Source organism: Rhinolophus ferrumequinum, chromosome 24, assembly GCF_004115265.2.
Source record: "Rhinolophus ferrumequinum isolate MPI-CBG mRhiFer1 chromosome 24, mRhiFer1_v1.p, whole genome shotgun sequence".
NCBI classification, from domain to species: domain Eukaryota; kingdom Metazoa; phylum Chordata; class Mammalia; order Chiroptera; family Rhinolophidae; genus Rhinolophus; species Rhinolophus ferrumequinum.
This window is the reverse complement of record NC_046307.1, coordinates 3,347,206-3,360,812: the sequence shown is the minus strand read 5'-3', so window position 1 is coordinate 3,360,812 and position 13,607 is coordinate 3,347,206. Positions and strand designations below refer to the sequence as shown.

The window sequence follows — 13,607 nt, the reverse complement described above, 5'->3', positions numbered from 1 at the left end:
GTTCCAGCTGATCACTGCCCTCTGGAAATGCAGGGCCCATTTTGCCAGAACTTCTAACTTTTTAAGCAAAACCAATAATTGAGATTTTTTAAGTGAAAGCTCCCAATTTTTAAATGTTGGCAACTAAGTCAACAACAACAAAAAACCAACCAAACAAACAAAAAAGCCTCTCTGGGCTAAACAAGGCATAATTGAGCTGAAGCCAGCTCAGGGGCCTCTAGTCAGCATTGCCCTCCACCTCAAGGCTCTCATAACTCTCCAGCCCCCACTCCCTGTCTCCAGCAAAACCAGGTGATGTGGTTCCCTGAACACAGCATGCAGGTCCTCACTTCTGAACCTTTGGGTCTGAATGCCCTTTCCACCTGAACCCCTGGCCCAGCACATTCCTGCGGCCTTCCCAGCTTCAGCTGGGGCTTGCTTCCTCCTGAGCAGGAGGCCTTCCTCAACTGCCTCTCCCACCTGGCAGGCTCCATCAGCCCTCAGTAAAGCTCTCACGTCCTAAAATTCTCATCACACTTGCCGCAGAATCTTCTCGCTTCTTGGCCTCAAAATTCTGCGCACTCTTTCAAGCATGGACCAACCGTCACTGCTCTGTTCACTGTATTTCACAAACCAGAAAAAAACAGAACCCTTTCAGAAAACTCAGTGTTAAATACGTACAGGTGTCTATGTATGTACAATGGTTTTTGGTATTCACTTTGCATGGGGTGAGTGCTGTAAACTCAGGGCTGGAGTGTCTAGGAATGAGTGTCCCACCTAATCTGAGGGGAAGCACCCAGAAGTGCTCCCAGGTAAAATCACAGCTGACAGCCAGACTTCATTAGTTTTCCATAAGCCTTGATGGTGAAAATTTTGCTTCCCTGTTTTCTGTTGTGCACCTGGGGCAGGTGGCAGGTGAGGCTGAGGGGTGGGAGGACCTTTGTGGACCCTCCTCAATACAGGTCACACTCAGGAGCTCCAATTTGAAGTCGATCAGGCCATACGCAATTTCAGAAAACTCCCTCTGGTGGCCAAGGAGGGGGGCCTAAGAGAGATAGCATGGCTGGATCCCCTGCTCTACCCCACCCCTCCTCTGAGGCTCTGGTGCCCCCAGCCTGCTCTGGGTCACAGGCTTGCCGCCCTCCCCAAATTCTGTCACCACCTTCCATACCCTCCTGTCTCCTGACCTCCCCATATGCAAGGTGCTGCTTCTTTCCCCATTTTGTCCACCACACTGGCCACCCTGTAGGCCCAGACATCCTGTGACAGCTACTCTCCAACAGTCCTCTCACCCCATCTAAGGACCTCTGCGCCCCACCCCCACCCCCAATGTGTCCGGCCTCCTGGCCTCATTTCCACCGTTGTTTATCTAAACGACCGGGCAACACCCAGTACCCTGGCCTCTCCCATCATTTCAGAGGATGCCAGGCCGTCTGGAACTCGACCCAGGGGCTGCAAGGCTGCGGGAGGTGCCTCAAAATATCAATGTCAACCGACCCCAGGCCCTAGGGGGCCCTCAGCACTGCACTCACTTCCCCCCATTTACGACCCTGCCCTCCTCTGAAACAGGCTTGACCTCTGACCAAGTGCACCGGCCTGTTCTCTCCTTCCCTCTGCCAATGACCGGCAGGGGACACTCGTCTGCACATGGCCATCTCCTCGGCATCCCACCCCCCAACCCCCGCTTCTGGCCGCATCCCTACAATCCGGTTCACAGCGAGTCCAAGGACCCACCTCTCCTCCCCACTCCCTCGCCGCCCCGCCTCCGCTTCCCGGGAGCCATCACACGCCCGGGTCCTGAGCACCGAGGCCCCTGGCTCTCCCCCTCCAGGCCGTTCCGTCCCCCTCCAGACCGCCTCGTCGCTGCTAGTTTGCACCTGCAGCCGCGAGGCCCGGCTCTCGGTCCCGCCGGTCCGCCGCCTCCCGGCTCCGCATCCAGCCACCGCGTTGCGAACCCCGTGGGGGACAGCACACTCAGTGGGAACGCCGGATCGTGTCTGCAATTCTAGACCCCCCGCGCACCGCCCGAACCACGGGAACCCGCACCGAGCCCTGGTCTCCGCCCGCCGGGCTCCACCCGACGCTCCGCAGCAACCCGCCCCTCGGCAGCGGCCCGCCCCCCGGTACCATTGGCCGCGCCGGCCCGCTTCTCGGCGCGATGATTGGTCAGCGTGCGGGTCGCTCAGGTGGGGCTCCGGCGGCGGCGGCAGCGGCGGCGGCGGTGGCGGTGGCGGTGGCGAAGGGAGCCGGACCGGAAGGGTCGAATCGCCCCGGCGCCCCTCACACCCACTGCGGCGGCGGCGGCGGCGGCGGCGGCGGGGTGGAGCGGGCGGGGTGGCCGGCTGAGCCCGGGGCAAGAGCCGCCAGCGCCGGCAGTCTGCCCGCTCGCTCCCTCCCCCGGCGCGGCGGCGGGAGGCGAGGTGAGCCCGGCGGCGGGCTAGGCCTGGCGGGGGCTGCTCGGGCCGCGCCCCGCCGGGAAGGGCGGCGGGAGGGTTTGCGGGGGGCGTGGGCGGTGTGGCCGGGGTCTGCGGCCGCTGGAGGCCCGTCTGCTGCCCCTGTCCCTCGGGCTACCGCAGTCTCCCCGCCCGCCGGCTGTCAGCAGCCCGGGGCTGCGGGCTCTTGCTGGCACGGCTCCTAGCGGCCCCCGGTGGGGTCTGTGGGCGCCACCTCTCCCGAATGTGCGGCACGCAGCTGCACACCCATGCCGGGATGCTCAGGAGCCGGGTCTGGTTCCTGCGACCTTGGCCATGGCACTGACGCTCGCTGTTCTCGGTTTTCCCCTCGGGAAAGTGGGGAAGTGCCTGCCCTTTGGGACAGGGTTGTTGTCAGGCTCTATGAATGTGTGGGAAAGCGCCTGGGCTGGAGCTCAGTGCACAAACCTGGAGAACTGGGCGGGGCACTGCCCCTTGCCGGTGTGAGTGTGGCAGGAACCCCTCACCGTCCTCCCAGAGTCCCCCATCTCCGTCCTCCTGTGCCTCGTCATTGCTCACTCGGTACCCAGCAAGACCAGAGTGGGTCCCACCCACCTCCCCTTCCAACCCCGACCAGAACACTGCTTTCCTATCCCAGCCACCTACCCTAAACATGCAGCCCCATTACCTTAGGACCTTTGCACTTGGTGTTTCCAGTGCTTGCAGTTGTCTCCAGGATCTGCACATCTGGCTCCTGGTTCTTCCTCTGGTCAGATGTCTCATTTAACAGGAGGCCTTCCTTGACCACCCTCTTTCATCCCTTAGTCATTTTATCTATCATTTTGTTCAGTAGCTCTGTGCGAACAGGTAGTTGTCTGATTTACCCACTGCTTTATCCTCAGTGCTTAGAAAGCACACAGTAAATACTCAGTAGTATCAGTTCAGTGGATGAATGAATGACCCTGCCTGCCTGTTACCTCTGCTTTATCTGTTCACTTAATGACTTCCGACTAACTTGTGAAACATGGAAGCAGATAGAAGCTTGTTCTCATTTTGTGAAACATTTTAATGTTCTTGACCCCTTTATTTGGTAACACTCAGAACACGCTATGATAGAAAAATCATACATTTTTATAATGTTTTAGCTCTAATTTCCTTCCACACATTCAGGAGGCATTTACTGAATTCTACATTATTTAGGTCAGGCTTTCTGCTCGGCCTTGGGGACACAAAGGCAATAGTGACAAGGTCCCTTCCTCTAGAGAGCCGGAGAATGCAGCCATGAAGGCAGACACGCAGACAGTGCCAGGACGGTGTGATGCCCACTGTAGTGGAGGGATTATGCCACGGAAATGTAGGGAATGTGACGGGTGATGCTGGCGTTGGGCCTTGAAGGGTGATGAGAAATTTGCCAGGCAAGGAGAGGCAAAGAACTGGAGAAGGGCAGGGAGAAGGAGGGAGCTTAGCGAGTGTGGGGTCAAGAATCAGCCCGTAGGGCCACCTGTAAGACATTGGGGGGCAGCAGGGGGGAACGGGACTCGAGAACCAGACCTCACCCAGTAATTTTTAAAAAGAAGCCTGAACTCTAAATTTGTAACTCTACTCTCCAGTTTTTTAACTGTTGGCAGTAGCTAATTTAGCCTTTTTTTTTTTTTTTAATTCTGTGAGCCAAGCAAAAAACATTTCATTAAGCTTGGTTGCAGGATTATCAACTTCTAGGGCAAGTTACTGAGGCGGGAAGAGCTGTAATGAGCTAGAAAGGTAGCCTGAGGCCAAGGGAGCTAGTTTGTCCAGGTACTCTCATTTACTTGTCACTGGAGCCCTGTAAGTGGCAGCTATGAAACCCATTTCTACAGAGGAAATGGGGACTCACAGAATCTCAGTAGTCTGCTTTACTGCAGGTTACTGGGAGGTGAAATTTGAACCCAGGTCTCCCCCAGATCATCATTCTTTCCTGGGTCCCTCAGCTGTGAGTATTCTTTGGCTTTTAAGTTGTTCTGGAAGAACAACATCCAATCTAGGTGTTTTCCTTCATTTAACTCTTTATTTTTTCCTTCATAAGGATCCTTCCTGGTTAACAATAATCCTATTTTGGCATAGGATTATTGAAGGATCAAAGGTTCTCTTCTATGGAGAACTTTGATTTTCCTGAGGATTTAATTTTCAGGATACCAGGACTTTACATAATTTGTTGGTAGATTACAATTTGTACTTGGCCTTTTGTGATTGTGTGAACTAATTTCAACACCAGCCTTTCTTTCAGCAATTTATTATGAGGACCTTCAAACATATATACCAAAAAAAACCACAAAAAACAAAAAACAAAAAAACAGAATAGTGTCAAAAATTATCAACTCCTGGTCAATCTTATTTCATCCCTAATCTCATCTACTTACACCCTCACCCTCCATATTATTTTCAAGCAAATTCTATATAGGTCATTTCATCTGTGAATTTTTCAGTATATGTCTGTAAAAGATAGGGACTCTTTTAAACTTGGAAAAGCAAAAATTAATATAACCAAATAACCAGTCAATATTCAAATTTCCCATTGTCCCATACATTTTAGAGTTTCTGTAATAGTTTGTTTATTGGAATCAGGATCCAAAATAAGGTCTATACATTGTGATTGGTTGATAGGTCTTTTAAATGTCTTTTAATCTGTAGATTCCCCCTCTTTTTCTGTTTTTGTTTTCCTTGTATTTTATTTGTTGAAGCGATTGGGTTGTTCTGTAGCATTTCTGTTGTTGGATTTTCCTGATTACATCTATGCAATGTCATTTAATGTGTTTCTCTGTGTTTCCTGAAAATTCATAGTTGGATCTAGACAAGGCTTGGTCAGACTCAAGGTGCCTTCCTAGTACGGTGCACTCTCCCATGGCAGGTAACCCTGCTGGGCTCTCACTGGGGTGTTAGCAGCAGTTGACACTCAGTCCTAAACCCGTTAGGAGGGTGTATTATTTGGGAGGCAAGTTTGTATATCTTCTGACCAATAAGAACTCATTTTTGAAAAAAGAACTCTGGATCTTCTCTGATTTTATATTGGCCTTTGAATTGCCATTTAACATGTTTTCAATATGCCTCAAATCCTTTTGGAAAACTTCGGTGATAAATTAATAGATATAAAAATAATGAGCGCGATTATAATACAGTAATGAATTCCTTACAACTAAGGAAATCTACCAATCATTTGAAAGTGAAATCCAGCAAATTTGATTTTATTTAATTCATTTGGTTTTTTTGTTTCTTGTTTGATCCTATAAAATACTCCCCCCATTTCCAGGCTGATTTAACTTTAGTATCTTTCTTAAGCAAAGACTACATACTCTAAAACATTTCAGGAAGAGTAAAACTAGATTCTAAGGATATATGGATTACAAATAAGATAGTTCTTATTTTTTTCTTTAAAATGAGGCATTAATATTAACTTCCCTTTATGTTAGATAGTCTCTTGCCTGTTCTGAAATTGTCTTTGAAATAACTTCCTTAAAATAGCGGATGTACATACATACATATTTCTAAAGAACTTTAAGTGATTTAATTTGTTAGACTATTTAAATATTGTATATTTAGCTGCTACCAGCTGATTTTAGCATATTTAGGCATGAGGGTACAGCCCAGGTAGTAAATCCACCAGCTCTGATTCTGGAATCAAAATCTGTTTCACCAACTCCTAAGTGTACTCTCAGAAACAGCTACTGTTACATGTTATGAAGAAGATGTCTTCAAAAAAGTTCCCAAAGCATCATCCGCAGTTCTGTGCATTGCCTGTCTGTTGTGTCTTTCCCGGAGGTGCCCACCTAGTTTTAGTCATGTCATCAGCTTTTGCACTTAACAGATTTTAGTTCACATTTTCAGAATTCAAACAATTGAGTAGTGAGTAGAATGAGTGTAGTAATATCTGTCCTAATGTCAGCTGACATTGAGACATTGACCTTTGCAGGGCAATGTGCCAGCTGTCCTCTGAGATTGATTCTGTGCTTATCCCCATTTTACAGATGAGTGTAATTACTTGCCCAAGGTCACCCAGGTAAGTGGCAGACCCACTGCTCTCCTAATCTTTTCTTTTTACATAGATATCTTCTATTGTATTATGTATCACAATTAAAAATTTGAATAGAGAAGATATAAATGCTAATCTAGACAGCTATCTTGACAGTTGTTGTAAGAAATATGCACTCTAAATCTTAAGTCTGTATAGTATAATTTAGAAGAGAGTAGTGTATTTTTTTTCTTTTTACCTTTTGACCCCCTTCACCCATTTCTCCTACCCCCTAACTCCCACCTTTGGCAACCACCAATCTGTTTTATGTATCTGTAAACTTATTATGAGGACATAATATACCACTGTTTGTATACCAATAATCCATAATCCACTGTTTGTATACCAATATCATACTGTCTTAATTACTATAGGTTAGTAACATAGTCTGATATCAGAGAACATGATGCTTCCATCTTTGTTCTTTCTTAATTTATTTGTTAATTTGTTTTGTTTTTATATTTTACATATAAGTATTATACATACAGTATTTGTCTTTCTGTGTCTGACTTATTCACTTAGCATAATGCCCTCTAGGTCCATCCATGTTGTTGCAAATAGCAAGATTTTATTCTTTTTAATGGCTGAGTAATATTCCATTGTGTATATATACCACAATTTCTTTATCCATTCTATCGATAGATACTTAGGTTGCTTCCATATCTTGGTTATTGTAAATAATGCAGTGAACATGAGGGTGCAGATATCTTCTTGAATTAGTATTTTCATTTTCTTCAGATAGATACCCAGAAGTGGAACTGCTGGGTCATATGGTAGTTCTGCTTTTAATTTTTTGAGGAATCTCCGCACTGTTTTCCATAGTAGTTGCATCCTTTATATTCCCACCAACAATGCACAAGGGTTGCCTTTTCTCCATTTCCTCGCCAACACTTGTTATTTCTTGTCTTTTTGATAATCACCATTCTAACAGGTGTGAGGTTTTGATTTGCATTTCTCTGATAATTAATGATGTTGAGCATCTTTTCTTGTACCTGTTGGCCATCTGGATGTCCTCTTTGGAAAAATGTCTGTTCAGATCTTCTGCCCATTTTTAATTGGGTTGTTCGGTTTTTTGCTGTTGAATTGTATGAGTTCTTTATATATTTTGGATATTAGCCACTTATCAGATACATGATTTGCAAGTATCTCCGATTTAGTAAGTTGCCTTTTCATTTTGCTGATGGTTTCCTTTGCTCTGAGAAGCTTTTTAGTTTGATATAGTCCCACTTGTGTTATTTTTGCTTTGTTGCTTTTGCTTTTGGTGTCAGATTCAAAAATCATCGTGAAGACCTATGTCAAGGAGCTTACTGCTTATGTTTTCTTCCCGCAGTTGTATGGCTCAAGTCTTTAATCCATTTTGAGTCAATTTTTGTGTATGCTATGAGACAGTGGTTGAGTTTCATTCTTTTGCAGAGGGCTGCCCAGTTTGCCCAACCCCATTTGTTAAAGAGACTTCCCCTCTGTGTATTCCTGGCTCCTTTGTTGCAAATTAATTGACCATATATGTTTGGGTTTATTTCTGGGTTCTCTATTCTGTTTCATTGATCTGTATTTCTGTTTGTATACCAATATCATACTGTCTTAATTACTATAGGTTAGTAACATAGTCTGATATCAGAGAACATGATGCTTCCATCTTTGTTCTTCTTTCTCAAGACTACTTTGACTATTCGGGGTCTTTTGTGGTTCCTTACAAATTTTAGGATTATTTGTTCTATTTCTGTGAAAAACGCCATTGGAATTCTTATAGGGATCACATTGAATCTGTGGTTTGCTTTGGGTGGTGTGGATATTACTTAACAATAGTGATTCTTCCAATTCATGAGCACGGAATAGCTTTTCATTCATTTGTGTCTTCTTCAGTTTTTTTTCACTGATGTAATGTATTGTAGTTTTCAGTATACTAGAGATATTTCACCTCCTTGGTTACATTTATTCCTAGGTATTTTATTCTTTTCTGATGCAATTGCAAATGGGATTGTTTTCTTAATTTCTCTTTTTGATAGTTCATGATTAGTGTATATGAACACAACAGATTTTTATGTATTGATTTTGTATCCTGCAACTGCACTGAATTTATTTATAAATTTGTAACAGTTTTTTGCATAGAGTCTGCCCTCTGACTCCAGAGTCCTGATCTTAACCATGCATCACACCGCCCTATTGTCACGCGGGGTATCAGCTTCCCCACCCCACATAAGAACGCAGGACATGGTGAGGCCAAAAAGGAACACCCACGGAGCCATAGATAGGGGAGTCATACCACTATATTCTCGCTGGCGGCTGGGTTGGAGACACAGGAAGCAAGCATCCGCCAGTACCCCAACAAGGGGTCTTCCTGCACGCCTAGTCTCGCTGGCGGCCGGGTGAGACACACACACAGGCGGTAGTATCCAAACCATCCGCAATCCGCCATCCACTTCTCTGTCTGCCAAGCAAGCAACCAACCAACCAAGGCACTCACGGCAGTCATATCAGTGTCTAATTGGCTAACTGGTTACAGCTAACGGCCAACTAGTCACAGCTGATGGCCATCTACTACCTGAGCCAGCACCTTTCCACATGAGCCCGAGAGCCTGGAAACTGCTCTCTGGGACTCTGTCCCCACACCTACCACATTTATTCTCCTGCTTAGGTTTGCCTTTAACAGACGTCTACTGAGCACCCACTACGTAATTAGCAGGGGATTGAGAAATGAATCAGACACATTTTCTGCCCTTCAGGAGCTCACAGAGTAGAAGTAGAGATATATTTGCAATGCAATATAAAATGAACACAGGTGGTGCTGGCTAAAAACAAAGCATGCCCGGCGTGGTTTGAAGAGAAAAGCTGGAGAGGAAAGCTTGTAGGAGTAGCAGATGCTTGCACTAGATTTTGAAGGAGGGTGAAGGTTGGCGAGGAGAACAAAGGGGACAGGAAGTCATTTCAAGCAGACTGGGCAGCTCAGGCAGAGGCCTGACTGTGTGCAGTAGCAGTGTATTCGCTGGTCCCAGGTGGTTCCATATTGCCTGGTGGTGGGCCAGAGGGCCTACGGGCTCTTCTGCTGTGCTAAGGATCCAAATTTTCCTCTCAAGGCACTCGGTCATTATTGAAAGAATTTAAACAGGAGAGCAGTATGATTACTACATATTTTAAACAAATCTCCTCTCTCTTTTAATTTCTTATTTTGAAATATAGAGTCTCAAGCAATTGCAAAAGAAGTACAGAGTGTCCACCCATTTCCCCCTATGGTTGTATATACATATATCAGAACCAGGAAAGTGGCATTGGTACAATGTGTGCTTATAGTTCTGTCATTTATCACGAGTGGAGATTTGTATAACCACCACCACAATCCAGGTAACTATTTCATCATTCCAAAGATCTCCCTTGTACTATCTATCCCTTTATAACCACACCACCCCGCCTTACCCCACACCATCCGTAATCTCTGGCAGCCACTAATCTGTTCTAGAGCTTTAATTTTGTCATTTCAAGAATGTTGTATAAATGGAATTATACAGTATAGACCTTTTGCAATTGGCTTTTTCACTAAGTATAGCCCTTAAGATCCACCCAAGTTGTTGCATTTTTCAGTAGTTGGCTCACTTTTATTGTCGAGTGGCGTTCCGTGGTGTGAATGGTAGCACTTGGTTAACCGTGTACCCACTGATGGACATCTGGATGGTTTCCGGTTCTGAGCTATTACACATGTGGCCGCAATGAGCATTTGTGTACAGGTTTTCACGTGGATGGATCTCTTTCTAAATGGTGTGTGTAAGTGGTTTGGAGGTAGTGGGAAAGGAGGCTAGGAGAGCCGTTAGCTGTTGCCATGTCCCGGGGACGGTGAGGAGGCCTTACGGAGAACACTGGGAGTCGGGCTGAGAGGGTGAGAACGGGCGGCTCCAGAGGCCTACAAGGGGGACCTTCCGGGGTCTCGCTGATCCTCGGGATCCAGCCGTAGGGGATGTCACACCCAAATACTGGTTGTTCTTTATCATAGTGTGTGCAGTGACTTAAGAACAGGTGTTCAGAAGGGTGGCCCTGAGCTGCTTTGGGTTCTCGATTATCAAAGAAAGATGAAGTTGTTGGGCTATGGTATTTTTAATAAAACTTAAAGTAGGAAAAAAGAACAATTTGATTACAATTTCAGCAGCAAGTCTTGAAACAAAGAGGGTGACTTTGAAAAGTTACTTTAAATATTGCACGTCCTGGGCCTCCTGAAGCGTTCGTGTGATCAGCGGTTTACTTGAGTCTGTGAATCTTCATCAACAGAAGGAAAACTGTCTGGGTGGGGCGACGCCACCAGGGCAGAACGTGACGGCCCAGTGTTGCCTGGCCCGGTCCCGGCCAGTCCTTGAATATATCACTTTATTTCTAAATAAAGTTAGAGGTATTAGAGCAGAGTATTGAGAAGAACATGAATATTGTAGTCAAGCACACCTCGATTCAAGTCCCGGCCTCTTCTCAGCTCTCAGAGCTGTTTGCCTGCTTGCAGGGTGGGATGGCGCTGCACCCGGAGCCTGTCAGGACTGGAGCACCTGCGGAGCTCAGACCCTGGCCGTCTCCTGCCTCCATCTCATCTTTCAGACCCACCCTCCCTGGTATCTGCAGCTTTTCATTTACAAATGTTTGTTTTTTAATGTGAAATATGTGCATGGCTACAAAAAAAAAAAAAAAACAGACTAGAAAGTTATAATGGGAAGAGTGAAAGTCTCACTTCCCACTATTTCTGTGCGCTTTAGCGTATTGTATGTGTGTGTTTCTCCACAGATTGATATTTTCCATGTGCACTCTTCTTTAATTTGCTTTATTCCATTTATGTTTTAGACATCTTTCCATACCAGTAAAGTCCCTGCATTGTTTTTAATGGCTTTGCTGTACTTTTATGCCATAATTTGTTAAGTCATTCTAAGAGTACATATTAGGTTATTTCTAATTGTTTGCCTGTTACGAGAAGTGCTGTGAACATCCTTGCACAAACATCTTTGAATATTTGTACACACATCTTTGTCAGGTACATTTGTAGAATTGTAGTTGCCAGGTTAGGAGTCATGTGCATTTGAAATTTTCATTAGATATTACCTATCTTCCTTCCAAAAAACGTTTTACTAATTTACAATTCTCACTGGCAAGTATAGAAAGTACCTGTTTCCTATCACCTGGGTTGATACTGTGAATAGACTTGCGTTCAGGTCTTGCCTCCTCCAGGAAGCCTTCCTGTACAGCCACCTCTCACTCCTACACTCCTGCCACTCGTTCCCTTGCTCCTCCCGGGGCAGCAGTCTGGGACACTAGTCCATCCCAATCCCCGCTGTGTAGTCTGTGCATACCCCTAGGACACTTCCAATGTGATGTAATTATGCTGTTGGTGGTTTGAGGGAAGGGGCTGTCTTGGTACCTCTGCTTGGCACACAGGAGGCCCTCAGGAAATGTTTGTTAGGAGAACTTCGTGAATATTTACGTCCCCGCAGTACTGGGGCTGTGTGCTCTCCATTGCCTTTTCCACTTTAAAATTTGAGAACTATGTAAAGCTGTAGATAGAGCAATTTATTTTTAATTTAGAAAAAATAACCAGAGATTTAATATTATATTTATAATCCCTAAATTGTTTACATTTAGAAGAATACTAGAGGGGGAGAGACTTTTTTTTAAAAGCACTTCTTACTCTAGGCTCTAAACAGGTAGGAATGTTCCTTCCTACCTGTTTATTCATCAAGTGAGTAGTTTACTCCAGTATCTGGGGCGTTCTACAGCAGTGTCCAGTCTTAGAGAAACAGATTTCAGATGAGAGCATTTCATTTGGCAGCATTCACGAGCAGCATGGCCCGTGCACGGGGGCCATGCTGATTCCTCCCCGCAGGTGTCCGCCTCACTCAGGTCCTAAGAGCCCCAGGAGCAGAGTGTGTCCCCTGGCTTTCTCAGTGGCTTCTGGGGGGAGGTGGGAGGGCCTTGGACATTTCTTTAAGATCATCAAGTAATGGTGGAGGAGAGGGAAGACAGGCCACCCCGCTTCTGAGGAGCCCCCGGCCTGTGGGCACTGGGCCCGCCCTTGGAAGCGAAGTAAGGAAGCAACACCCTCCCGTGAGGGCTGCAGGCAGTGACTGCATCTTCAGTGTGTCCTAACGTGGTTGCATGAGGAATTCTCATACTTCCTGATTTGTAAACTGTTTTCGGAAACCTAGTTGAGATCCATTTGGTTGAAATACGATCACAGCAGAGGTGGTTTCATTAATAACAAAGTTACATGCTTTCTCGAGTCGCCTTGAGGGTCTTTCTCTTGCTCTCATGAGGCCTAAGCCTGACAGAGAAGGTGGCTTTGACAGGTTCTCTCTTAGGTGTTTTTTTTTTCCTGCCTAATAAGGGCAACTTAATTTAAGATTGTTTTACATCTTGAGATGAAACTGTATTAATACTTCTTGAACCTAGTGATGTCATGTATTCCCCAAATTCATAAAAGCTAACCGGGTAGTGTACCAGTTAGAGTATATATAGGTCACAGCAGCTGTCGCAGAGAGAGTTCCAGACTTGCTCAGGAAGGTTAAAATTAATTTGTGCCAGTCTCAGTGTGGGCAGGTGGACCAGAGTGGGGGGCGTCTCTGTGCCACCTGGTTGTTCGGGCTCCGACTGGTGGGCGGCTCTACCATCTTCAGCAGATGACCTCCAACTCCAGGTCTGTGACAGCCAATCCTCCAGTCAGCAGCAAGGGAGAAAGACAGACTGGACAGAAGCAGCTTTCTCTTTAATAATAATAATAATAATCACAATAATACCTGGAAATAGCACACATTAATTCTGCTCACATCTCATTAGTCAAAAACTGGGCATCTGGCCGCACCTGGCTACCAGGAAAACAGCCAGATGTCGTCTCGTTGGGCAGCCATTTGTCCAGCTGGAACAGGGAGGCTTCCATTACTTAAACAAAGAAGGGAGGAATGGATCCTGGAATACCTCAGGAGCCTGTGCCTGTCATGCTGCTTGTCCCTTAGGCACTCCAGACTCACCTGTCCAAAGCTGAACTCCCTGACTCGTCGTGGATTACCTGCTTCCCCCTCATTTCTCCTCGTCTCGTCTGGGGGCAATAATTCACATATGTTCTTCCTCTGTCCATGCATCTCCTTTCCCCCACCTGCCATGATCCAGTCTTTTTTGCCAGGTCTCCCTGTCTTCAGTTCTGCCCACTCAAATCCATCCCT

At 46.1% G+C, this 13,607-nt stretch overlaps 1 protein-coding gene across 5 annotated transcripts in view; it reads left to right on the top strand.

Moving 5' to 3' along the window:
• The first annotated feature begins 2,239 nt into the window (after positions 1-2,239).
• The window catches only part of MAPK9 (mitogen-activated protein kinase 9), a 49,322-nt gene continuing 37,954 nt past the window's right edge, over positions 2,240-13,607 (top strand). For 4 of the 5 annotated variants that reach the window (XM_033096080.1, XM_033096084.1, XM_033096083.1 and 1 more), the window contains exon 1: positions 2,240-2,399. The gene's annotated coding sequence lies outside the window, so the exon portion shown is untranslated. Of the gene's footprint in view, positions 2,400-9,609; positions 9,772-13,607 lie in introns of all 5 variants that reach the window. The other variant, XM_033096081.1, reaches the window with a different exon arrangement.